The sequence below is a fragment of the Rhinoderma darwinii genome, chromosome 13, assembly GCF_050947455.1.
Source record: "Rhinoderma darwinii isolate aRhiDar2 chromosome 13, aRhiDar2.hap1, whole genome shotgun sequence".
In the NCBI taxonomy this organism is placed as follows: domain Eukaryota; kingdom Metazoa; phylum Chordata; class Amphibia; order Anura; family Rhinodermatidae; genus Rhinoderma; species Rhinoderma darwinii.
In genome coordinates this window covers 15294115-15320309 of record NC_134699.1, presented here as the reverse complement: position 1 = coordinate 15320309, position 26195 = coordinate 15294115, and the positions used below count along the sequence as shown (strand labels likewise).

General features: G+C 42.6%; 1 long non-coding RNA gene across 3 annotated transcripts in view; it reads left to right on the top strand.

Annotated features, from left to right (window-relative positions):
• The window catches only part of LOC142666799 (uncharacterized), a 273154-nt gene that overhangs the window by 57246 nt on the left and 189713 nt on the right, over nt 1-26195 (top strand). For all 3 annotated transcript variants that reach the window (XR_012851732.1, XR_012851734.1, XR_012851733.1), the window contains exon 3: nt 24194-24308. This is a non-coding gene — a long non-coding RNA (uncharacterized LOC142666799). The remainder of the gene's footprint in view (nt 1-24193; nt 24309-26195) is intronic.

Below are 26195 nucleotides of genomic sequence, written 5' to 3'. Positions count from 1 at the left end.
TCAATAGCTCTACATCCCTGACTGTGTGGAATGGAGCTATATAAGGACTCTACATCCAGAGATGCCAATAGTGTCTGACCATCACACCGTATACCCTCAAGCCTCCTCAGCACATCCATGGTGTCCCTCACGTATGATGGCAGGGACACCACAAATGGTCTAAGGACCTGATCAAGGTATACGCTCGCATTTTGAGTGAGGCTGTCAATCCCAGATACTATGGGACGACCCTTGAGAGGGTACAGGCCCTTATGTACCTTGGGTAAGCCATAAAATGTTGCCGTTAATGGGAACTCTTTCAACATGAACTTCATTTCCCTATCGTTTATGAGGTTATCCGATTTTGCTGGGCCAAGGATATTTTTTAATTTCTCCTTAAATATAGTCATTGGGTTGCTGGGCAGGACCCCATAACAGTCTCGATCATCCAGAATGTCGTAGCACATCTTACTGTATTGTGAACGATTTAACACCACTATATTCCCCCCTTTATCCGAGGGTTTAATAATGATATTATCGTCCCTCTCTAAAGATAACAAAGCTGCCATCTCTCTACTGGAAAAGTTGGAGCCGTGCTCCTTATGATTGATCAGTTTTTCCTCCACTACCTTCACAAAAACATCAATGGAGGTATTGTCACTAAGGGGTGCATATTTGGTTGATGGGACCCTTAGCTCCGTAAATGGGCCCTTGCCCTCTTCCCTATGACCCTCCTCCCAAAGATCCTCTAATAGTCTGAAGTGTGGAAGATCCTCTTCCATAATACCTAATTCCAGGCATTGTCGCTTGTTATGCATCTTAAAGAACTTTTTCCACTTAAGTGGGTTAAGGACCTCAACCTCTTTGCCAGAAAACTTAAGTGGAAAAAGTTCTTTAAGATGCATAACAAGCGACAATGCCTGGAATTAGGTATTATGGAAGAGGATCTTCCACACTTCAGACTATTAGAGGATCTTTGGGAGGAGGGTCATAGGGAGGAGGGCAAGGGCCCATTTACGGAGCTAAGGGTCCCATCAACCAAATATGCACCCCTTAGTGACAATACCTCCATTGATGTTTTTGTGAAGGTAGTGGAGGATCAACTTAAACTGATCAATCATAAGGAGCACGGCTCCAACTTTTCCAGTAGAGAGATGGCAGCTTTGTTATCTTTAGAGAGGGACGATAATATCATTATTAAACCCTCGGATAAAGGGGGGAATATAGTGGTGTTAAATCGTTCACAATACAGTAAGATGTGCTACGACATTCTGGATGATCGAGACTGTTATGGGGTCCTGCCCAGCAACCCAATGACTATATTTAAGGAGAAATTAAAAAATATCCTTGGCCCAGCAAAATCGGATAACCTCACAAACGATAGGGAAATGAAGTTCATGTTGAAAGAGTTCCCATTAACGGCAACATTTTATGGCTTACCCAAGGTACATAAGGGCCTGTACCCTCTCAAGGGTCGTCCCATAGTATCTGGGATTGACAGCCTCACTCAAAATGCGAGCGTATACCTTGATCAGGTCCTTAGACCATTTGTGGTGTCCCTGCCATCATACGTGAGGGACACCATGGATGTGCTGAGGAGGCTTGAGGGTATACGGTGTGATGGTCAGACACTATTGGCATCTCTGGATGTAGAGTCCTTATATAGCTCCATTCCACACAGTCAGGGATGTAGAGCTATTGAACATTTTTTGATGGATAAAGGGGTACAATACCAGGCCCACAATAAATTCGTGATTGAACTATTGAGGTTTGTCCTAGAACACAACTTCTTTTTATTTGATCAAAAGATCTACCACCAACTCAGAGGAGTGGCCATGGGTAGTCCATGTGCACCCACCTTTGCGAACCTATATCTGGGTTGGTGGGAAAAGGAAGTTGTGTTCAGTGAACTTATGGATGAATGGTCATCATGTATTCTGCTTTGGATGAGATTCATAGATGATGTTCTCATTCTATGGACAGGGACCAGGGAGAAATTTAAGGAATTTGTGGAGATCTTGAATGCTAATGAACTAGGTCTTTTTTTCACATCCGAAATTCAAGATACTAGAATTACCTTCCTGGATATCACGATATCCAAGACTGACACAGGGCTGTTAGAAACCAACATGTATCGCAAAGAAACGGCGACCAATAGCTTACTACAATGGAAAAGTTGTCATCCAATTAATCTTAAGAGAGGGATACCGAAGGGCCAATATCTCAGGGCACGGAGAAATTGTTCGACCATCACGGACTTTAGGATATCTGCACGTGACCTTGAAAATAGGTTCAGACATAGGGGTTATCCTAAGGAGGTGCTGAGAGGTGCATATCAGAATGCGTTGGGTTGTAATAGAGACGACCTGCTCAACCCTAAACCAAAAGATATGCATGAAGAACCCATTAGAGTTATTGGTACCTTTGACTCAGCTAATAGAGAGGTGAGGGAGGTCCTCAAACGCTTTTGGGGTATCCTAAAGGCAGATCCTGATGTGGGGACCCTGGTTGGGGACGCCCCGCTTATTACCTATAGGAGGGGACGCAATCTCAGGGACCGATTGGTCCATAGCCACTTACAACCTGTCACACAATGTGGCACATGGCTGGAGAATAGTGCTAGAGGGACATATAGATGTGGAACATGCAGGGCCTGCGAATCCATATTATGCAGTAAGAATTTTACAAGTACTCACACTGGCAAAACCTTTGACAACAGGTCATTCATAAATTGTAAAACAAAGGGTATTGTCTATCTCATGACATGTAAATGTGGCCTACAATACGTGGGAAAGACCAAAAGGGAATTCAGGAGAAGGATACGGGACCACATTGGTGATGTCAGAAGGAAAGTAGATACCCCAGTAGCAAGACATGTGTGGTCCTGTCATGACGGGGATGCTACATCCTTGGTTTTCCAGGGTATAGAACATGTGAGACCCCTCCCTAGAGGGGGGGACCTGGACAGGAAAATACTCCAAAAAGAGGCTGAATGGATATTCAGATTGCAGACTGTTAGCCCGCAAGGCATTAATGAACAAATCTCCTATTCGTGTTTCCTCTAGCTGCACTATTTTACCTTATGTTCAGTCTGGGCATGTATACAATGTACCATAGACTTCATTATAACATACCTAAACATGCTACTCTCTATCTATACCTTTGTCCTTATGCACACCATGCGGTTTTACCGCGGTTTTTTGTGTCACGTTTTTCATACAGGGCTTCATATGGGTCACTGACATTATTGGATACATACATCTTAAATACGACATGGGTTTTCTTCTTTGTTGCCAATAGTGCGCTATTGAACATTTTTTCACTAACTGCAAAAGAATCTACGTTGCGCCCTCCCTAGGTCTATTTAGTACGGGTTGGCCGCAATCTCTCTTCTACTCATGCTTATTGTGTGATGGGATACTACCCATTTTTGATCTTGGACGGATATGGGGTTTAATTATGGTACTTTGGGGAGTCAGTCTCGGAGTGAGACGATTCCCCCTACGTTTGAGTTCCTCACCATGTATTAACACGGCCCTTTTCTACAGGGCCGTATGTTACCATTATATCCACACGATGTATTCTTGTCATTTGACAACTCAGGAGCCGCGTCTAGCGTCCCCCAGTTACCATGGACGCTTTTGTCGTCCAGGAACCTCCATCGGTTGCTAGGCCCTCGGGACCCCGCCTCCGGCACGTCACTAGTTGCCGTGTAATACGCGGATTGGCGGTTTTCCTAGGGGACTACCTTTGGAGGGCGGGCTCTTAGCCTTTTTAAGCCCTTAGTTTTCCCGGCGCGTGTACGGCCAATGCATCAGTGCCGTGCATGCGTCTGGAGACTATGAATCAGCACAAAAACAGTGCTATCCAGTGCTGTTATATTGTTATCACCTCGATATTTGAAATAATCCAAATCTATCAATCCCTGAGGAAGCATCACTTTACATGTGATGATGAAACGCGTAGGATTTAGGATTTAGATAGACAATTATTAATGGCAAAGATATAGCGTTATTATACAATAAATAGATAGGTGGTTTCTTTGGGGTGAAGGAGACATTTATCACTCCACACCACCTATCGTGTCGCAATCTCTTGCTTTAGCCTGGTCTGGCATCAACGGCTAGTAGAGCCACAATTTTATGAATTTAACCAATAAACTTACTTTTTAATCGTTCTTCCAGGCGGTGAACAATTCTATTCCTGCTGTATTCTGGCATTTCACTTGTGGTGAGTCAAAATTTTCTGCCGTCAGGCCAGTTACTTGGTATTAAAGCGGAAGCCCGACAATAAATCTGAAATTTTTTCTATTCTAATGTTTCTATTTTGTAATTTATTCAATTGCGGGAGCGGAGAAGTATGGAGTGCCCCGTGCAATCCCATCTTCCCATTAGTGACCGGACTATTTCCGTGTATTCCTTGATTGGGATCTTGCTGTACCTTGAATGTTTAGGTCAGTTGCATCCGACTGGCAACCGATAGTTTTCACGGACCCATTCACTTTAGCGGGTGAATCGGGTCCGTGAAAATGGACCCGACTCTCCGATCCTTAGATAGATAGGACGTGTCCTATCTTTCCCTGGATCACGGACGGGACTCGGGCGCCACACGTGGTCGAGTGCATTTGGCCTAATACTATTATGTGCTCAATAAAACTATTTAAAAAAATATATATATTACATTTCTATATTTGATCATGCAAAACATTTTACATTTTACGGAGAAAAGCCGCAAAAGAACAACACAGGGCGCCATAACAAATATGTAATAGAAATAGCTAGACATAGTAGCATTTTCTTAAAAATTATTTGATTAGAAAAATTGTTACATCTAAGGGCTTATTTACACGAACGTGTAATACGTCCGTGATTTTCACACGGCTCGCACGCACCTACGTTACTCTATGGGGCCGTGCAGCCAGTCCGTGATTTTCACGCAGCGTGTGTCCGCTGTGTGAAATGCACAGCATGTCCTATATTTGTGCGTTGTTCGCGCATCACCCACCCATTGAAGTCAATGGGTGCGGGAAAATCACGTGCAGCACACGGAAGCACTTCCGTGTGACGTGCGTGATTCGCGCAACAGCAGTAAAAATTATGAAAGAAAACAAAAGCACCACGTGCTTTTCTGTTTACAAACAGAGTGTCATAATGATGGCGGCTGCGCGAAAATCTCGCAGCCGCGCATCATACGCTGCTGACACACGGAACTGTTAAGTGCCTTTTGCGCGTGCAAAACGCCGCGTTTTTTGCACCTGCAAAATTTATTATTACTCTTTGTGTTCTAGTTGAGTTTTGGTAAAACATTTTGTGATTTATTTATTTTTTTCCTTCACTAGAGTGGAATGAATATAACAAATTAGAATTCTATTTTCTTCTGAAGGCTTTTTTTCTTCTTTGATATATTAGACAGATAGGCTTTACCTTATCTACATTCCTCATTATCCCATTCTGGATTCTGTCAGCAGAATAAATTGCTCTAAAGAGAGGATTCAGTAAGCAGTGTTTAAATTAAGTTTTCCCCACAGGGAGGCAATCTAGTGCCTCTAAACTCGAGTGCTCCTAGCTTTTACGTCACCTGCCAGACCTCCAGATTAACTAGAAGCAATTTCCATCTTTTTTAATAGCTTTATCATTGGCAAAGGCATTCTCCTCTCCAATGCTGTGGCACATCTGTAAAAACTACTTGTGTAATGAACGTGTTTACTCTTTTTTTTCTTTCTATATCCTAGTTATGCTATTATGAATTGTTAGCTGGAGTCTTGTTTAATTCATGAATTTGTGCTACTGCTGCAGAAGCCGTCTAAAACTATGCTATACAAATGTATCTCTCCAAAGCTACAGACTGAGCATATGTATTTATTTTGCACATATTAACAGCTGACATAAGTGACTGGATATACTTTTTTTTTTTTAAATATCCTTTTTATTGTCAGTTTTCACATTTTCTTACAAACACTTCACGTAAAAGTTACATCATGAGTGCGCAGCACTCAACTGTCATTGAATTAACTTTGAATTAAATTCAACATAACATAACATATAAACATGGCATAAGTGTCGATCTTCATATGGACCGAAAACATGACTTCCCCCAACCCCGACACGACTTAGGTCATCAATGAGTATCTACTTATCATTTATCCCCCAACTAGTTCAAAGTTGCAACCCCCCTAAAGTGCCTGCCAAGAGCTGTGTGCAGTACCACTTTGTGTGCTGGAAAGGCTTAACAATTTCCGCTATTTCGGCTGCTGTACATTGCGATTCTATGAATGTTTGCCACTTATCAAATAGCTTCTTGGTTCCCGTTTCCTTCCGCCTTTCCACCTCCACCCTCTCAAGAACTAATAACTGTTTCAGCCGTGACACAATCAGTTCTAACCCCGGCATGTCTGCCTCCAACCATTTACTCAGCAGACATCTCAAGGCTACCAGTAAAATGGTGTGCACCAGCGCTGGAGGTGATCTCACTCCTCGAGCACCCTCTTCCTCCGGCGGCCGCGCCTGATGGAATAGTAGCGCTTGAGGCGTCATTGGGAGGTTCGCCTTCCAATGATCCTCAATATATTTTTGTACCATCCCCCAAAATCGTTTCGTATGTACGCACCCCCACACTCCATGCCATAAATTCGTCAGAGGTGTATTGCATTTGGGGCAACACGTAATGCGGTCAGGGAAGGATTGTGAAGGCAAAATATTAAAGCCATATATAGCTGAATGCATCAACTTAAAATAGGTTTCCCTCCAGCTCTCATTTATAACACTCTTCCGTACCGTCTCCCAACCCCCCAGTATGATCTCTCCTATACCTGGATCTTGGGTCCACCGTTCCCAGATTTTGAAACTAACCCTTGATTGCGGACGAACAAAACCATCTCTCAGTGCTCTATACAACCCTGAAATGGTCGCCCGCCCAGTTGTTGGACCTATGACCTCATCTAGAGTGTGCGAGGTAGCTTCCTTACTCAAATCCCTGAGCCTGGAGGTGCAAAATGCTCGTACCTGAAGTATTTGTAAAAAATTGACCCTACCTTCTATGGGTCTGAGTTTAGTGGTGATTTCCTCCCCAGTTAACCACCTCCTTTCCTCTATGTGCATAAGATCCCCTGCGTTGTCAATGCCTACCATCCCCCATGAGGCAAATCCGTCCCCCTTGCCTACTCCCGGTAAAAATTCCGGGTGTCCGCTCAACGGCATATATTTCGATTCCAGGTGAGGTAACCCAAACTGCTTACGTACCACTTTCCAAGCTAGGACTGTATCTCTCAATACAATGGAGGTTTTGAGACGGCACGGAAGAGAGGCAACTCTACAATGTAACAAAGCTTTCAGGTTCCAGGGTGAGGCATACTCCCCCTCCAGATCTAAGTTGGAATAATTGCTCGTTTCGTGAAGCCAATCTACTACATGACGAAAAAGACAGACCACGTTATAACCCCTGACATTCGGAAAGTTCACACCCCCTTCTTGTTTGCCCATCATGAGCTTGGTAAGTGCGATGCGAGGCCTTTTTCCTGCCCATATAAATTTAGTGAATGAGGCCGTCAGTTTAGAGACATCCACATGCTTCAATAAAAGAGGGATTGTTTGAAAGGGGTATAGCAATCTGGGGAAGCTAACCATCTTAATCAGGTGGCACCTTCCCAGGAGGGACAACGGCAATTGGCCCCATCTAGTGAGTTCCGCTTGTATTTTTTTAATTAACGGGGGATAATTTAGGCCATACAGGGTGTCAGGAACCCTCCCTATTCTGATACCCAGATAAGTAATGCAATGTTCAACCGGGGATATCCCATACCCCAAGGATTGCCAAAAGGTCTTAGGCAATGGCCTGCCCAACTCCAGCAGTTCGCTTTTAGCTAGGTTGACTTTATATCCCGAGCATTGCCCAAATTCCTGCAAAAATTGAAAAACCGTCCTTAAATGCTCTTGAGGATTTGACATAAAAAGCATAACGTCATCAGCGAACAGGGTTAACTTCACTGCCCGAGATCCTACTTGAATGCCTCTGAACATATCCGATTCCTCCAAAAATCTAGCCATAGGTTCCAATGCGAGATTGAATAACAGGGGCAACAGGGGACAACCCTGTCGTGTTCCTTTATGTAATTGGAAGGGATCCGACAGGAACCCTGAGGAGTGAACACGTGCCTGCGGGTTATTGTAGACACCCTTCAGGAAGACCCGGAAGTCTCCCTGAACGTTCATTTTGTCCAGCACCATCCCCAGCCATTCCCATTGTATGTTATCAAAGGCTTTCTCTGCGTCTAACGCTAATAGTGCCGGCCTGGTACCTGGCTGGGGATCGTGCCTGACTGTTTCTAGCACCGTCAACACTTTGCGTAGATTCGTCACTGCTGCCCTGCCCTTTACAAATCCTACTTGGGATTTTCCCACCAGTGTGGGTAGATACATAGCCAGCCGATTGGCCAAAATTTTTGTGAGCAATTTCTCATCTTGGTCTATCAGTGAAATGGGACGGTACGACCCCGGGTCAAGAGGATTCTTCCCCTTCTTGGGTAACACCTTTATATGCGCTACTTTGGCCTCTGCTGGTAAAGCACCCGTCCTTAGTAAAATATTATAGTATGCCACCAAGGTAGGGCTGATTTCTTCTCTCAGAGATTTAAAAAACTCTCCTGTGAATCCATCCGGACCCAGGGCCTTTCCGTTAGATAAGGTCTTAATGGCGCTCCGAACTTCCTCTAATGTAATCTCTGCGATCAAGTGACCGTTCTGCTCCTGAGTGAGCCCTGGCAGCTTCACCTTCTCCAAAAATTCCCTCCCTTTTTGGAGATCTATGGGTGTTTCTGAGTAAAGGGCTTGGTAGTATTTACTTAATATGGTGTTTGATTTTTTTTGGGTCTGAGGTAGAAGTTCCATTAGATTCGTTAAGTGTTGAAATGTGTGACGGTGCATACCTCCCCTTCGCTAATCGCGCTAATTGCCGAAACGCATTAGATCGGCATCAAATTGGGACCGGTAAATGCTCACTCTCTCTTTTGTCTAACCACTGATCAAACTGTCGCTTGGCTTCCCTCCATTTCTCCCCCAATGGCGGTGATGGAGAGTGTAGAAATGCTGTGTATGCACACCGTAATCTGTCGCTCGCTGCCTTGTATCCTTCGGTCGTTTTGCGTTTAAGATTAGACATAAATTGCATAACTTTCCCCCTTATTACCACTTTCGCTGTACGCCAATACAATGACGGTTCCGAACGATGCGATACATTATCCCCATCAAATTCCATCCACCACCCCTTAAGCTTCTGTATAAAGCCCTCATCCTTTGCCAGAAAGGCGGGAAACCTCCAGATAAAATCCGTTTCTCTAGCTACTGTGTCGGCCAAGGTAATGGTAACCGGGGCATGGTCCGAAATAACTAGATCTTCAATCGCCGCTTCACGTAATCGTCGCGATAATGCGTCATTAACTATCAAGTAATCAATACGCGACCATGACTGATGAACATGGGAGAAATGTGTATATTCCCGCGCATCTGGGTGTAGACTCCTCCACGCATCTATTAGGGCCGTGTGTCTTAAAAAGTCGGGCAAGATCCTATCTCTATTTCTCTGCGAACTAGTCCCTGCGCTCCTATCTTCCCTTGAAGACCTCACAGTGTTAAGGTCTCCCCCCAGAATCAAAAACCTAGTGCGATCCTGCTGGAGTTAGGTTTCCAAATGACAAAAAAAACCTGTGTTAATCGTATTTGGGCCATACACATTATGAATACTGATAGTTTCCCCTGCATGCTCCATCACTAGATGGATCCAACGGCCCTCGTCATCCCGCTCCTGGGACACCAGTGTAAACGCAAAATTTTTATGTATCAAAATTATAACTCCCGCCTTACCCTCCCTTGCCGACGAGCCAAAAACCTGACCCACCCAGAATTTTTGCAAATACTTAAACTCTGGCTCGGTAAGGTGAGTTTCCTGTAATAGGGCCACATCTGGGTGCAATCGTTTCATGTGTCGCAAAAGTTTGGTCCGTTTCTGTGGGGATCTCAGCCCTTTAACGTTCCAAGAGACTATTTTCATGTTATTGGGCCGTGCATAAGATGAGCTAAAATGCGTAAAAGTCGTGATGTTTTCGGGGAGTCAGATCCGCCTTTTTCCAAGAGCCATGTATAAACATTAATAACATAACCAAAACCCGGCTTATAAACCAGAACCAAACTCCATGTCAAGGCCATCCGGCCCTTATATAACAAAACCATAAAATCACCTACGGCAAGGGTTATAAGCCCCTTAATACCCACTGGTGTAAGTGACTTCACTTTTTTCTGTTGTGTCAAAACACGCCCCTCCCTCCCCCTCCCCCCCAGACCTGCATATATGTCTCCTTCAATGAGGAAGCAGCACCTGCCCTTACCACCTCATTACCCCTTTGTCATCTGTGCACACATTTATACATTCTCATACCGTCGGTTTAACAACCTAGAGTCCGTTTGGATTATATCCTCACATAACCACATAAATCTTGTTTCACCTCTAGGTTTCCCTGCCTCCTTTTCCCAGATCTCCTACCGCAACTTCCCCCAGTATGCCATCTGAGGCAGATATAACTAATCCCTTGCGTAGGGGAGGCATTGTATCATTCCCGGTCGATCCCGCCCACAAGGAAAAATCTCAGAACCTGATCTAACTCCCTCACTAAATCTCCTGTAGCGAGAATGCAGGGAAATACCAAAAATGCATACATTTCAACATTGTAACATTATAACATTAGGTCAGCTGTTGACCGGTACAGAGTTCCGTATAAGACCGCCAAATATCGCCCTCAAAACTTTCAAATTATCTGCAAACTTATCTGTAGCCGGTCGGAATCTGCAATTGGTCTACAGCGTCCACAAAATCATCATCACATCAGCTTAAATAAAATGGTGCTGAAAAGAACTTCGTCCGTCAATCAGGAGACGTAGATCGGGTGCGGTCCCGCGTTCGCCTCTGCGGCTTCGGAGAGTCCCCTCCATTTCTGGCTCGACCCCCCCCGGGATCTTCCTGGTGTGGGCATTAAAGCTTCTGCCCAGGTTCGCTCCATATTTTGTCGGTTCCGTTTGGCTTCTCTTGACTTGCGATTTGGACTGTATGCTGGACTGTGACGCTCCTCTTCTTGCTGGGGTCTGTGCCTGCAAAGCTCTGTAAGTGCGTCCTCCGCTTCCTGTGGCGTGGTGAAAACCTTTTTCCTCCCGTTCTCTTGAAACACCCGTAAGATGGCTGGGTACTGCAGGTTAAAGCGTGTTTTCGCTTGGAACAGCGCGGTGCAGATCTTGCTGAAAGCCCGTCTTCGTTTTGCAACCTCCGCAGAGAAATCCTCAAAAAGTAGCACTTTCATGCCCATTATTTCCAAAGGACGCGATCTGCTGCGGAAAGCTTTCATGAGTGCCACCTTGTCATTGTAATCCAACAGCTTAAAGATTACTTGTCTGGGACGAAGCGAACTGTGGTCATCTGTTGCTGGGAGGTTTCTGGGGTCCGGCCCCACTCTGTGCGCCCTCTCCACCCGGCAGGGACGGGGAAGACCTAAAGCTGCTGGCAATGTCCTCTCACATAGTCACTGTAAATCAGAAGATATCACCGCTTCCTTCAGCCCCACCAGTCGCAGGTTGCTCCTCCTGGAGCGGTTCTCCAGATCCTCCACCTTGTCCCCCAACTGCGTAGTAACAGACAGCACCCCTTTCAGTTTGGATTGCAGACGCTCATTTTCATCCTCCAGCAGCGTCATACGCTGTTCTAACTCATCAGCTCTGGTAGTGACTTGTGCCAGCTCCGCCTGCACGCGGTTTAGGGAATCTTGCACCGTTTTTTCCAGCGCCTTTTGCAGTTCTGGCGCTATCTGTTTGGCTACTTCACGGGCCAGGGCTACATAATCAATGGCTGCAGGATGAGAGGACATTATGTGTTCTGCCGGGCTTGAAAGCTGGGACTGATGGTGTTGCAGCTCATCTTCCTGTGTGTATAGCAGGGTCGCAGTGGCGGGAAGCGCCGCCATCTTACCTCCCTTTGCCGCGGCTGAATCTTCCATGGCTGGCTTCTGCGCGCTTCTGAGGAGGTACCTGTCCATACAGGCACCACCGGGTATGTTTCCGTGTGCAGGGCTGGTGGCTTCACCGCTGATTATCGTCGCCGAAGCGACTATTGCGAGCAAACAGGCTGGACGGGAGCGGGAGCTCAGTCACTCGCGTCAGGTGGAGAAGTTTTCTTTCAATTAAAGCTTTTGTGCACTTTAAGGCTGGACAGTTAATAAAAAATAAAAAAAAGAAAGAAACTGGAATTCTGCGCAGATAACCGATGTCATCATGCACGTTTCGTTTTTTTGGGGTTAGTTTTTTTCCTGGTTTCAAATGTATCTACATCCTCAGAACGCAGATACAGTTGAATCCAATGTTGGTGAACGGAGCGTCAGCCTCTATTTATTATCTAACGCCGTCAGCGAGTGGCTCGGCTGGTCAAATACAGGCGCGATACAGTGATGTCATCACGCCCGTCGATGCAGAGCCACACAGAGCACAGACCAGAGGAGCAGAGGAACCTCCTCCACTCATTTTGGGAACGGGGTTAGGTGAGTATTTTATTTTTATTAGGCACTATTGGGGCATGTCTATTAAGCACTATTAGGGCTGTGTGGGGGCATCTATTGGGCATTATACCGTATGTGTGTGTGGGGGCATCTATGGGGGCATTATACTGTGTGTGTGTGGGCCGCTATGGGGCATTCTACTGTGCGGGGCGCCGCTACGAGGGCATTATACCATCTGAGGTCAGCCCGGGGGCATTACACTGCGGGGCAGCTATGGGGGCATTATAATGGAGGGGCAGCTATGGGGGCATTATACTGTGTGGTGGGCAGCTATAGGGGCATTATACTGTGTGGGGGCAGCTATTCGGGCATTATACTGTGTGGGGGCAGCTATGGGGGCATTAAACTCTATAAATTTACCCACTCTGTGGTTCCTGTAACTACCATTACTTGCAATGAAGAGTAACTGTGCAGGTGCAGCCTCTTGGGTGTCTCGTTCAATTTTTTTATGTGCTGTTAACATTTAATATGTGAAGTTTGCGTGATATTGCAGGAAGGAGAGTTTTCTATAGACTTTGTATCATGAAATTGTTGCTTTTTCAGTTTGAATATAATTGTACATAATTCTCTAAATATGTCCAAATTGCAAATAAAAATATCTAAATGGGCAGATATCTAAAATCTACAAGATAGTATAAAGGTGGCCATACACATCAGCAGCTTTACTCCTCCCTATTGACAACGCATGTACATGGGGAGTCGGGAGGAAAAGCTGTGAGCCGTACAATCATTCGGCTGACGGCTATTTAAAATTGGGGCCAGCTTTAGGCTGATTTCAGATATGTGTTGCCATAGGCACATCAGACCCATATACTACCGGATCCATGGTAGAAATATGAGACTTTTCTCTGATTTCTGCTGCGGATTTCCAGTTTGATGTGTAACTGATCTGCATACAGATTAGCCATATTTAATGAAAAATTCTGCGACATCTGTGCAGACACACGGATTACCCATTCAAATCAATGGGAGGCAAATTTTAATGCGGATTTCAGAAACAAATTCTGAAAAGTGTGAAAATAGCGTAAAGGACCATTTACACAGGCAGATTTTTGCCCAAAACAAGCACCAATTGACCGTATAATAGGCCTATCGGTGCTCGTTTAAAGGCCCTTTTACTCTGTCCGATGTATGGGGTCCTCATTGCCTTTGCATATTGTTGGCAGAACATCCTCTGTTTACATGGGGAGACATGCCACTGACAGCAATTATTTGTTATGCCGCATAGAGTATTCAATCAGACGATAAACAAGTGTTTGCTTGTTTGTAGGCTGACTGCTGACATGTTTACCCGGGCAGATTATCGGGAACTAGCGTTTTGATGTACAAAAACGTTGTATAACTGGAATGTGGTACTGTAATTTTATAATAATAACATATTGTCCATTTTGGACAATCCGTGCTTGTTAGAAGTGTTTGTTGACATTAAGCTGAACACAATGTGTCCCCCGATCAACTCTAATCTGTCTGGAAACCTGGAGGTGAGTGTTTCCCACAGAGAAATTAGAACGGAGTCAATGCAAGACAGGACAGGTCCTCCAGAGGAAGAGATGCTCTTTCTAACCGCTCCCCAGTATGGCCAAGAGGTGAAGGTCCTGAACATGGGACACCCCCCCCCCCCCACATTTAACTGAAAATTCCATAATAGGATGTATAAAAATGGGTTTTCTAAACTAGGCTACCCTTTAAGAGCATCATTGACTTAATTATGTGCCATATAATGCAGGGTAAATGAGTGTGGGACTGCTTCCCCCGGTGATGATCACTGATCATGGGGGGTTCCAGTAGTTGGATGCCCCGCAATGTTTCCATCTTCTCGTGACCTGTGAAGAAAGAAATATATACACTGAGGCTTGAGGCATAAAATGTTGACTGCATAGATTGACTTTAGTTACGTAATTTTAAGTTTTTGAATAAAATCCAAAGTGATGTTTATTTCTTATAGTTTAGCTGCAAACAGGAGGTCGTGTTAAAAACTTGGACAGTGGCTTTTGCAAAGGGCCAGCTGGCACATGCCCACATAGTTAAAAGGCTTGAGTGGTTATGCACTTTAGAGGTGTCAGAGGTCAGTGCAATTACTCAACAACGCTAAACCATAAACATTACATAAGAACAATCATTACATTTGCTACTTGCTCTTCCGCAGCCATAGCATATTCTATGTCTATCATCAATGCATTGCAAATTCAGTCACAGTTTTCCCCTCTTCTTGCACGATCCATTATGGAAACCGCACAGTTGTGGAAATATTTGCACAATCTCACCTGTGCTTGAACATCACTACATCTGTTTTGTATGTTCATTCAGGTCACTTTGTTTAAAGAGGGCTCTGCAAGTTATTGTGAAATAATGCACTTTGCAAGAGAGAATCCCTCTGTTTGAACATGTCCATGCGCTCATCCTGTAGGTGAGCCGTTCTTCCGTAGTTTATCTCTAATAAATTAATGTGCGCAAACGCACTATGGGACTTTAACCCTTCAGTTAAGGTACTTTTACATCGGCACATTTTGGCAGGTGCAACGAGCACCAATCAATGAGACAGCTCGTTGATCATCGCTCATTTGCTCCTTTCACAAGGGGCTAGTATGGTGATGAGTGCTCATTACTCCGATCGCTCGTCCCCATACATTATTATCACGATGGCAGCGTGTCTCCCTGTTTACACTAATATTTCAGTTTTTTTAAAACGATACGATCAGCTAATGAACAAGCGTTTGCTCATTCATCTGCTGATTGCTGCCCTAGGGCAATTATCGGGAACGAGTGTTCTTTGAACACTCGTCTGCCCGATAATTGGCCAAAGTAAAAGGCCTTTACTGTGTTTGTCTTCATATTGTACTTTAGATGCTTGGGACACTATTTACATTTGGCATTAAACTGGTCTCCGTATCAGCAGGATTCATATTTAGATCAATTATTTTCCCTCTTTATTTCTTACATCTTCTAAGGGCACCCAGGCAGGGCTATGCCACAGTACTGGTAATGTGCAACAAATTTTTTTTAAACTGAATATGCACCCCACACTCAGGATGAGAGAACGAGAGATCAATATTGAACGAGAATTCGTATTCTGGCTGATTTCCCTGTCAGTCCGCCACCAGAAACAGGCTACGTTTATAGAAGCTTGTCTGTGCTGCACCATAGGCAGAGCATAGACTGCTGTTTACTCTTAAAGGGAACCTGTCACCAGCATTTCACCTATTGAACTTTACTTATCCCTCACTGGCCGCTGCTATAAAAAGTTCATTGCCGTTATCCCCTCTCCTAAACTCCTCCTGCGACTGTAAATAACGGTCTGCAAATATTTTGCACCTTTTATCGTAATAATCCGGTGTCCCTTTGTGCGCACACACCAGAATAGGACATCAATGCACAAGTGCGGGATTTTGTGTGCTGGGGGAAGGCGAGGAGCTGTTAATCAAAAGTAAGGAGGCGGGTTGAACTCGGAAAGACTTGAGAAATGAAGATATGACTCTTTTCAAACAAAGATTTGACTCTTATGCTCATTAGCATACGGTGTGGGAACACTAAAAAACTGAATACGAAAGCTACAGAGCCGATTAAGAAGACAATTATAGGTTATATAGAAATTATTTTTCACCCACTACCACCAGGTATTGCTGGTTTAATAGGTAAAATGCTGGTGACCGGTTCCCTTTAAGGTGCAGTTACACACAGCAGATTTTGTTGCAGAAATTTGTGCGACTGAAGATCATTTCTCATCTGAAGGGAACTGCATAAACAACCCCGTTCAGATTAATGGAACGGATTTTCAGTTGCAGAAACTTCTGCAATTTAAATCTACCGTGCACGAATCTTCCCTTAGGCCCTGTTCACATGGCAGAACTTTTGCGGCAGAACCCACTGCGGATTCCGCTGCAAAATTCAGCCTCCCATTCATTTCTATGGTAGTCGGAAGCTTCTTTTTCCCGCTAGCTGATTTTTTTTCAGCTAGCGGGAAAAGCAAGCGTCCTGCTCGACCTTCGGGTGGATTTCACCCAAACCTCCCATTAAAGTCTATGGGAAGAGGAATCTTCCAGCCGAGGCAGGAATAATTCTGCAGCGGATCTTGCAGCGGGACCTGCCACTCAAAATCTGCCGTGTGAACAGTGCCTTAGTCTGCTCTTGTTCTCCATGATTGAATAATACACGCTTCTAGGCAGCGCCTTTCGTGTAATAGATATATTCTTAAATCTCCACTCATACATGTAGTATTACAATGGTGCTGTACTCCCTATTGAAGTTAATGGGGAAACAACGTAGCAAAACCTTGTGTGAAAATAATCTGTTAACTGCAAACCCTAAAAAAAACCTCACAGCAAAAAGCTAGTTGTGAATTTATGATTTGGCTTATGTTATGTGAAGCCTTTGTTTTGGCTATTCTATATAATTTCGACTATATGGGAGCCACCCATGCTATCCACACACAGGGACTTGCACGTTTCAATCGGTGAGCTGATATAATCTTTGTTTCCCTTGGCTAAGTTTTGGTTCTCCTAAGATAAAGTTTGGGACACAATGCTTAAAATGTTGGCAATAGCAGGAACTATATTCTCTCGCACTATAACAATTGTTTGTGTATATACCTCGGCAGGTATGTGTATTCAGTGTGTTACTTGTCTTGCCTGATTCCACCCTACTTATCTAAGGAATAAACATACATTTTATATGGTGAACATGTCAGTGTAAAGGTCAGCGTTAAAGATGTTGGCATTTTCATATTGTTTATACTCCTTTTTTTGTAAAATATTTATGATAGTTTCCTTTCTGTGTGATTTACATGCAGACATTTAGATGACTATGTGTCAATTTTGAATAACTGTTTACAAAGTCTGTTCTTGTTATTATGCAAGTGATAAAGTAAAACATAATAATGAGCCATAAGTCTTTTCTATAGTTCTGCTCCCCCTGGAATATGATGCTTTTTATTACACTTGGCAGGCGTTTACCTGCAGCTCGAGGTCTGGAAAATATCTGCCTTTTAATAAGCGTGCCAATGGACTCTATGTGCAGCATTTATTATTATTAATTTTTTTGTAAGCATTAGGGAGTCAATTCGTTTTTTAACTTACCTTCAGCTAGATTCTCTTACTTAAAGGGAACCTGTCACCAGCATTTCACCTATTAAATCAGCAATACCTGGTGGAAATGGGTGAAAAATAATTTTTATGTAACCTATAATTATCTTCGAAGTAGCTCTGTACCTTTTAGTATTCCGTTTTCTAGTGTTCCTGTGCCGTATGCTAATGAGCACGAGTCACTTGAATAGGATTGAGCTGCAGTACCAGGCACAGGCGCAACAACATTTGTGGAGCTGTACTTCTAAATAATTAAGGGGACATGTCATTGACTGGAGCACCGTAGCCCTTAATTCAGGTGATCGGTCGAGGTGCCGGGAGGATACTATTAATATCAAAGTCCAAGAAATAAAACTTTAATTTCGTAGTATAGTAGGCTATTTACTCATTATATGAAACTTTTTATAACGCAATTATGTTAAAGTGGCTCCAAAGGTGGAGTTTCACTTTAAAGAGAACCTTTCACCATCCTGTTTCCAAGGGAAGGGTTTATACACATGGCTGCATTATAGATACGTCTGGTACAAATTCATGATACAGGGCCCATAGAATGCTATGGACCCATACCGCATCTCTCTGTGCTTCCGTTTACATAAAGAAACACCGGGATGGGGTAGTATTTTTTTGTTTTTTTTTTAATCTCCCTGCAATTGAAAATGGATTAGAAACACATGAAATAAACGCATCCGTTTAAAATGTTTTTTTTCTGTGCAAAAAATAATTTGGAAATTTTCATTATCTGTAGTAAATGATGGCATATTGCTAGATGGAGGGTGGCCTACCTGGACCCCCCACTGATCCTTAGAATGAAGGAAGGCAGTGCTAGCGCTATGGCTCCTCAGTATTTTCTTACATTGGGAGGGTATGTGTTGCAATTCCCTGCACAATGCGTGGCCTAGAGCACCGCTGTGCGGGAGAAACCATGAATGTGTCCTAACGATATGCCATAACATTCAGTAATTTGCAAATAAAATCTGATTGATAAAAAAAAAAAGACATGTATTTATACCATCCCCTATGACTCCACAATCAGTGTGGGTAGCCTGAATTTGGATGGGATTGAGCTGAACTCTGTGGGATGGGAAATGTTGCCTTATTAGCAGCAAAGTACAGAACTCCAGACAGCATTTCATCCTCACTCCTCCTCTCCATCATCTCATTCTCTTCCTGATGCTTTGGCTCACACTGGTTGTCTCCTCAGCTATTTTTTCATTTGGAGGGAAGATCAGCAAACTGTCCTCACAGTATATTTAATAAATTGATTTGAATTGTTACATTTCTGAAGGCCGGCAGAGTTTCCTGTGGTTTGAATAGAAATGCAGCTTTAAAAGACTATATATTGGTTTTCATTTCACCAGACTGAGAAGGATATATATCTGTTAATTTCAAGCTATCATTATGCTCTCGTCTTTAAAGCCACCATCTGGCTGAAATACAGACATTTTCATTAGAAATGCAATTTATTCCTGTCTACTTTTTTTTTTTCTTCTTGTTGCTTTATTTTAGAATTTCATTCTCCATAAAGATAAAAGTTCCTATATCCCTGAGATGAATATGGGCTGAGAGACGCGGGAGAGACAGGGGCATGCAGCGGAACACAGCCATCTGACAGAAATGAGGCGTGAACACATAGTACATTAATAGGAGACAGACACAGGCCGGGGACTGTGTAGATTATGGTTATCAGAGTACCGTCCTTCAAGAAAACATCAAAATGAGCATTCCCATCAACTGAGAGAAAATGAAATGAGCCGTCACGGAATGTGACAAGAGTGGGGATCAGTAATGTGCAGTGCGGAGACAAAATCCTGTAAATTCCTATGTAGCTCCACTTTGGGGCTTGTTCTCTGCTCAGTTCATCCCTGAAGCTTTTAGGCGTATTTCTTTTAATGTTAAGTAAATAACTGCCTCATAAAAAGGAATAAAGGACAGAACTGTCACCACATGGGGATCGTATACACATCCCAATTTACCTAAGGTCAGTGGCACGCTGGAGTTAACGCGGCTTAAGTTTATATTTGCTCTTTGCCCCACACATTTCAAGCAGTGCAAACATTGAGCATCTGTCACTCGACTGTAAATACTCCTGTTGAACTGCTTCGAGCTAATCGTATTGACCGGTAGAAAGAAGTCAACATGCCATTTTTACCGTACGGTGAAAGCCGTAAAACAGAAAACCCTCAAAAGATTGAGGAATCGCTGTTTTTTTCCTATTCCACCCCACAATTTTTTTTTCCAGTTTCCCAGTACATTATATGGTACAATAAATAGTGCCATGAAAATCTACAACTCGTCCAGCAAAAAACAAGCCCTCACATTGCCGTATCGACGGAAAAATAAAAAAAGTTATCGCTTTCGGAAGGTGGGGAGGAGAAAATGAAAACGAAAATTTTAAAAAATGGCTGTGATAGGAAGGGGTTAAACTATTTCATTTCTTTTCCTCAGGTAAGAGCAATTTGGTGTCAGTTTTATCACTATTATATTCATCAAATATTTAGTGCCTACTGAAATTGTCTAAAATGAATTTCTAAGTGTTGGTAGGATGATGAGTGATACTTTTTAGTACCCAGTTCACACAGGGCAGATAGGAGTTACAAGTAATTACTTCACCACTTTCACAAAACTACCCCCACACTCCCTCAAGAAAAAAAAAAAAAAAGTTAAAAAAAAACAAAAACCTTGTCAACTTTCTATAATACTGTCTCAAAATTCAGAGTAGTGAAAAACTGATGTGTTAACAGAAGTCCTCTAAGGCCGTGGATTTTTGGTGCAGAAAATTTGCAACAAATTTACAGTGCAATGTCTACAGGGAAAGTGTCCACTGCGTGTCCCATTCTCCGCTTAGAAAAAACATGCATGTTTTATGGTGGAGTGGGGTTAGTTAGCTGTCAATTCAATAGCTCACTTGTATGGCCAGTTTTAGCCCTTTATGGGTGGGGGTCCTGTAGACCTATGTTGAGATTACATTCACACATGGCGTATTTTTCGGCAGCGAATCCCTCGCAAACTACGCATTTGTTACTTGCAGATTTGACCGCATTCTTTTGTGTAACCCACCAACATGTAAATGTAAATAGTCACTGGTACTTTTTTTCTGTGTTTTTCTGGACTTTGTCATTTTCAAATACTTGAATTTTTCTATCAGGTCATGGAAATTGGATTCCTTTAGTTTGACCCTCCTCGTTTTTTCACCATCTGCAGTCTGTCATATATTTCACTTTGATGAAACCCTTTCAAGCTCCTTTTGCACATTAAAAGATAAACTTGTGTGATCTGATTAAGATTAGGACGGCATCCAGCTGTATAATTAAATTAGTGTTACCAGCGTGCTGGAGGAGGCCTAATGCCTGCTGTTATATTCTTGGTTGTTCTGTCTTGCATTTTATCATTTTTCTAGAACATGCAAAAACTTGCAGTGCAGAACCTGACACTTTATCCTGTTCCAAATAATGTGACAGATATATGTATGCAAAGGAAGACAAGAAGGAAAACTATCTCTCTCTCTCTCTCTCTCTCTCATATCTCTCTCTCTCATATCTCTCTCTCTCATATCTCTCTATCTCTCTCTCTCCCATATCTCTCTCTCTCTCTCCCATATCTCTCTCTCTCTCTCCCATATCTCTCTCTCCCATATCTCTCTCTCTCTCTCCCATATCTCTCTCTCTCTCTCCCATATCTCTCCCTCTCTCTCTTTTTTTTCGCTATCCGTTCTGATTAACCTGTTGCTGTTCCCTTGGTTGAACTTGATGGACATGTGTCTTTTTTTCAGCCGTACTAACTATGTAACTATGTAACCTGAACCGAGACAACTAAGGGCCTGTTAACATCAGCGTTCGGTTTCCATTGATGGGTTACGTCAGACTTTTCCGTTGGAGGAACCCATCAACGGAAAGGTAAACGGAAACCATAGCTTCTGTTTGCATTACCATTGATTTCAATGATAATGCTTCCATTTGTAAATGGTTTCCATTTGTCTCTGTTCTGTAAGGTTTTATTTGGCATAAACAATAGCTGCTCTATTGATTCTGTAAAAAAAACAAAAAAAACAACGGAGACAAACGGAAACCATTTGCAACGGAAGGATTACCATTGAAATCAATGGTAATGCAAACAGAAGCTATGGTTTCCGTTTGCCTTTCCATTGATAGGTTCCTCCGACGGAAAAGTCTGATGGAACCCATCAATGGAAACTGAATGCTGATGAGAACACACCGGTACATCAAAATGGGAGGATTTCCTGGGTAGAACCTTAAATAATAATATTTAGAGAGGTTTATCTGAATCAGAACTCTCAAAACCTCCTATGTGTATCAGCCATAAAAAGAACCAATAGAAATTACTCTTACATTGGTACCATACCCCGTAAATCCTTCATTAGCTCAATTTAGTTATATTTGAGGTCTGCTAGAGGTGCAGACGATCTAGCGGCATCATATTTCATATTTTCTGGGATTGTGATCTAATTTAACTCCTACGCCAGATCCTAGGACATGATTTTTGGATCCACTTTTCTACTTGCTCAATATTTCCTCTGTTCCACTAAGTAAAATATTCACTAGGCTACTTTTTTATATTGTGACAGCAGCCAGATGTTAGATAGTTAGACAATGGAAGCAGGTTGCTCCCCTTCCACATTAGACTTATATGCTAGTATGGAGCCTCCAACGCAGATGTGAACAGGCCTTAACTTTACGAATGTTTGTACAAAAAGCATCATATTTCATTGTTCTCATCTGCACATGTTATATACTGAACAATGACAAAGGCATGTAGCCTTTTTTTAAAATATATATTTTGTATTTATTTTATGTGACGAAACGTAAAAAAAATACATTTAAATGAAAAAAGAGTTTCTGGTTAGTGTCGAAGCATTCATATGACTCATTTTAGTGTAATATATTTAGTTTGTAGCACTAAACATTTTGGGTGGGCTGATATGTATCTATAAATATATATAATAGTTGTATATGAGTCACCAGTAGTGGCAGTAAAAGATCTACTATTATCTGAGACATGATTTCAATTCTGGATATTGGTATCTTGTGTGACCATTGTGCATTTAAGTTGACAGTTGAGATTTCAGCCATGACAGAAATAGCAGTACGTTTTGAGCGGAGTACATGAATGTGTTGGGTGGAAGTATAGAAAGCAGTGGGAAGAATGCCTATATTCATCGTAAGGCTAATTTACATTTATTTTTATATAGTATCTCCTTTAAATGTAGGTGTAGAATTACTCATTCAGCCTGCAGTGTTAAAGTCCGTCTTACCATCACATCCGCAAAATGTCCTTCTCAGTCAATGTTAGAGAATATTTCTTTGTTTTGAATGATTAAAATGCAAACTTTGTATGTACATAGATATATAATACATGTCAAGAAGCTTTTCCTATTGACGTGTATGGTAATTTTGCTTGTTTAATCAATGCATTCTGACTTCAGTACATACTGATTATACAGAGATGAGCAGCACGACATAGATTACTTCTGCAGGGAGTTCCTTTCTTCTCCTGAGGATTTCTGACACTGTAAGACTAAGTTCTCATGGTGCGGATGCACCACGGCTGAGGTGGTTTGCAAAAGCACTTTAATTGTTAATGGCACTGCGGTTGTGCAGCTAAATGGCAGTTTACCCTGCGGTAATTAACGATGATTTTTTTTTATGCCACACCCCTTTTTGCATGCAACGCCATTGAATTAATATTTATCCTCTGAGCCTGCTGTATACTTCTGTATATAATATACCCCGTTACACTGCCCCCACACAATATATTGCCCCTATAGTGCTCCCCACACTGTATAATGCTCTCATAGTGCTCCCCACACAGTATAATGCCCCATAGCTGCCCCCACACATTATAATGCCCCTATAACTGCCTACACACAGTAAAATTCCCCTGTAGTTGCCCCCACACAATATAATGCCCCCCATAGCGGACACCATACATTATAATGCCCCCATAACTTCCCTCCACACAGTTTAATTCCCCCATAACTGCTCTCCTCACAATATAATGTCCCATAACTGCCCTACCTACAGTTTAATGTCCCTATAGCTGCCTCTACATAGTATAATGCCACCATAACTGACTTCCACACTGTATAATACCCCTTTAGCTGCCCTCACAGAGTATAATGCCCCCGGATAGCTGCCCCCAATAAATAGTACCTGATAAAAATAATATACATACTCACCTAACCCCGTTCCAATGACGAGTGGAGGTGATCCTTCTGTTCCTCTGGTCTGTGCGGCACTGCGCATACAGGCGCGATTACGTTACTGCCTCGCGTCCAGCAATACATAGTGAATTGTAGAGCTGGGACCTCACGGTCCCCTGCTCTACAGTTAAATTCAACTGTATCTGCATCTTGAAAATGCAGATACATTTTAAACCGGGAGAAAATAATTCATAAAACCGAAATTCGCAAGATGACGTTGATTAATTGCGCTGAATTGCGTTTTTGATAATTTTTTCTTTAATTGCCCAGCCCTACTCTGGCTCCTCCCCTCCCTCCAAACTGTTCACTCACTCCACTGAATTTACCTTTTTTCAGTCTTCTCAAGACGAGGTGGACTATCCGCTTTCTAAGGGATCAGGTTACAACTCCCCATAGAAGTCTGTGGATAAGCAGGAGCAGAGGACAGACACAGATGCAGCAGCAGCTTATAGTAAGTGTTATATCTCACCCCAGTGCTGGATTCAAAGCTACACTGCTCATTACTGATGTATAGTCTCCTCTAAGTTTCTTCAGCTTCAATAAATATGTGATAGGAGAGCAGGCTCTCCTCTTCTCTATGTTTTCTGTGAGTGTAAGACAAGATAGCAGTTAGGCTCCACTCACTAGCTCAGGGAAAACTGCGATTTAGAGAGAGCCTGCAGGGGGAAAACTGCTAAAAGTGAAGGATACAAGTCATATAATGGCTAGAAATAGTGTTGTTCCTCATGTACTGTACACACATATGACACCTTTTTCTGAAAAGTCACCTAAAACAACTGGTATTCTTTTCACAATTTCCATATTGTTACAAGAGTATAAAAATGCAGTGTCATCTAATAGTATAGCACAGCTTTATTTAGTAGCATATCCAGCCTTCTATTATAATATGCATAAAACTCTTTGATTTGATTCATAAAACAATATTAGAGTTGAGTGAAATATAGTAAGGATGCCCATGTTTTATTTTAGTAGAGTAGCACACGTTTGTGCCAATTACCTATTTTGACACATCTTGTTTTGATTGGTACAACAAATAACTTAAAAAAAAAAAATACACCAAATTTCCCAATCATATAAACACAAATTGTGGTATGAGATAAGTGGAAAAAACTACACCCAGTGATTGGGCGATATCCAGTAAAACTCAAGACATCGACCACTATACCAAAGGACTAGTATAATGCATTAAAGAGGCTCTGTCACCACATTATAAGTGGCCTATATTGTACACGATGTGATCGGCGCTGTAATGTAGATTACACCAGTGTTTTTTATTTAGAAAAACTATCATTTTTGACGGAGTTATGACCTATATTAGCTTTATGCTAATGAGTTTCTTAATGAACAACTGGGCAAGTTTTACTGTTTGGTCAGCGTCATACACTTCTCTCCACAACGCCCACCTGGCCAATCAGTGACCAATCAGCGTCATACACTTCTCCCCATTCATTTACACAGCACATAGGGATATAGCTATATCGCTATGTGCAGCCACATAAACACACTATAACATTACTGCAGTGTCCTGACAATGAATATAAATTTTCTCCAGCCAGGACGTGATGTGTATTCAGAATCCTGACACTTCGCTAATACAATCCTGACACTACAGCACAGCAAGCGTAATCTAGTTTGAAATTACAGTTTACAGCGTAATCTCGCAAGATTACGCTTGCTGTGTTGTAGTGTCGGGATTGTATTCGCGAAGTGTCAGGATTCTGAATACACCTCACTTCCTGGCTGGAGATAATGTATATTCATTGTCAGGACACTGCAGTAATGTTATAGTGGGCCAAACTAAATAGAAAACAGTGCAGGTTGTGTAGTAAAGTAATTTAGATTGGTGGATAATGATAACCAAAGTGGCTGACAACTTATTTCACAGCAGAGGGTAAATGATATGTAATCAATTTACCCCCTTCTTGGTTCATATGATGTATCGCCATAAGCAGCGCGTGATGAGACCAACTAAAAAGCGGCCAATTATCAGTGGAATTTATAACTACCTTGCTTTAAGTTTTACATTTTGGCTTCCTGACGTGGATCTCCGTTCGTTACTATATATGAACCTGGAAGTCGATTCCATAGCCTATATTCTCGCATGTTTTTTTGATGGCGGTCACACGGCTGCATTAAAATGAATGTACTTCTGTGGGGCTATTCACAGAGCTGTTTTGTTTAACGTACTGTGTGAACGGCCCGTGAAAAAATAGGATATCCTATTTTTGACCGTTTTTACAGATCCCTCAATAGACTCAAGTCTATGAAGGATCTGTGAAATCGGGTCCCGCATGGGTGCAAGTCGGCCATTAAAACTGCAGTTATTTTTACGGCCAAT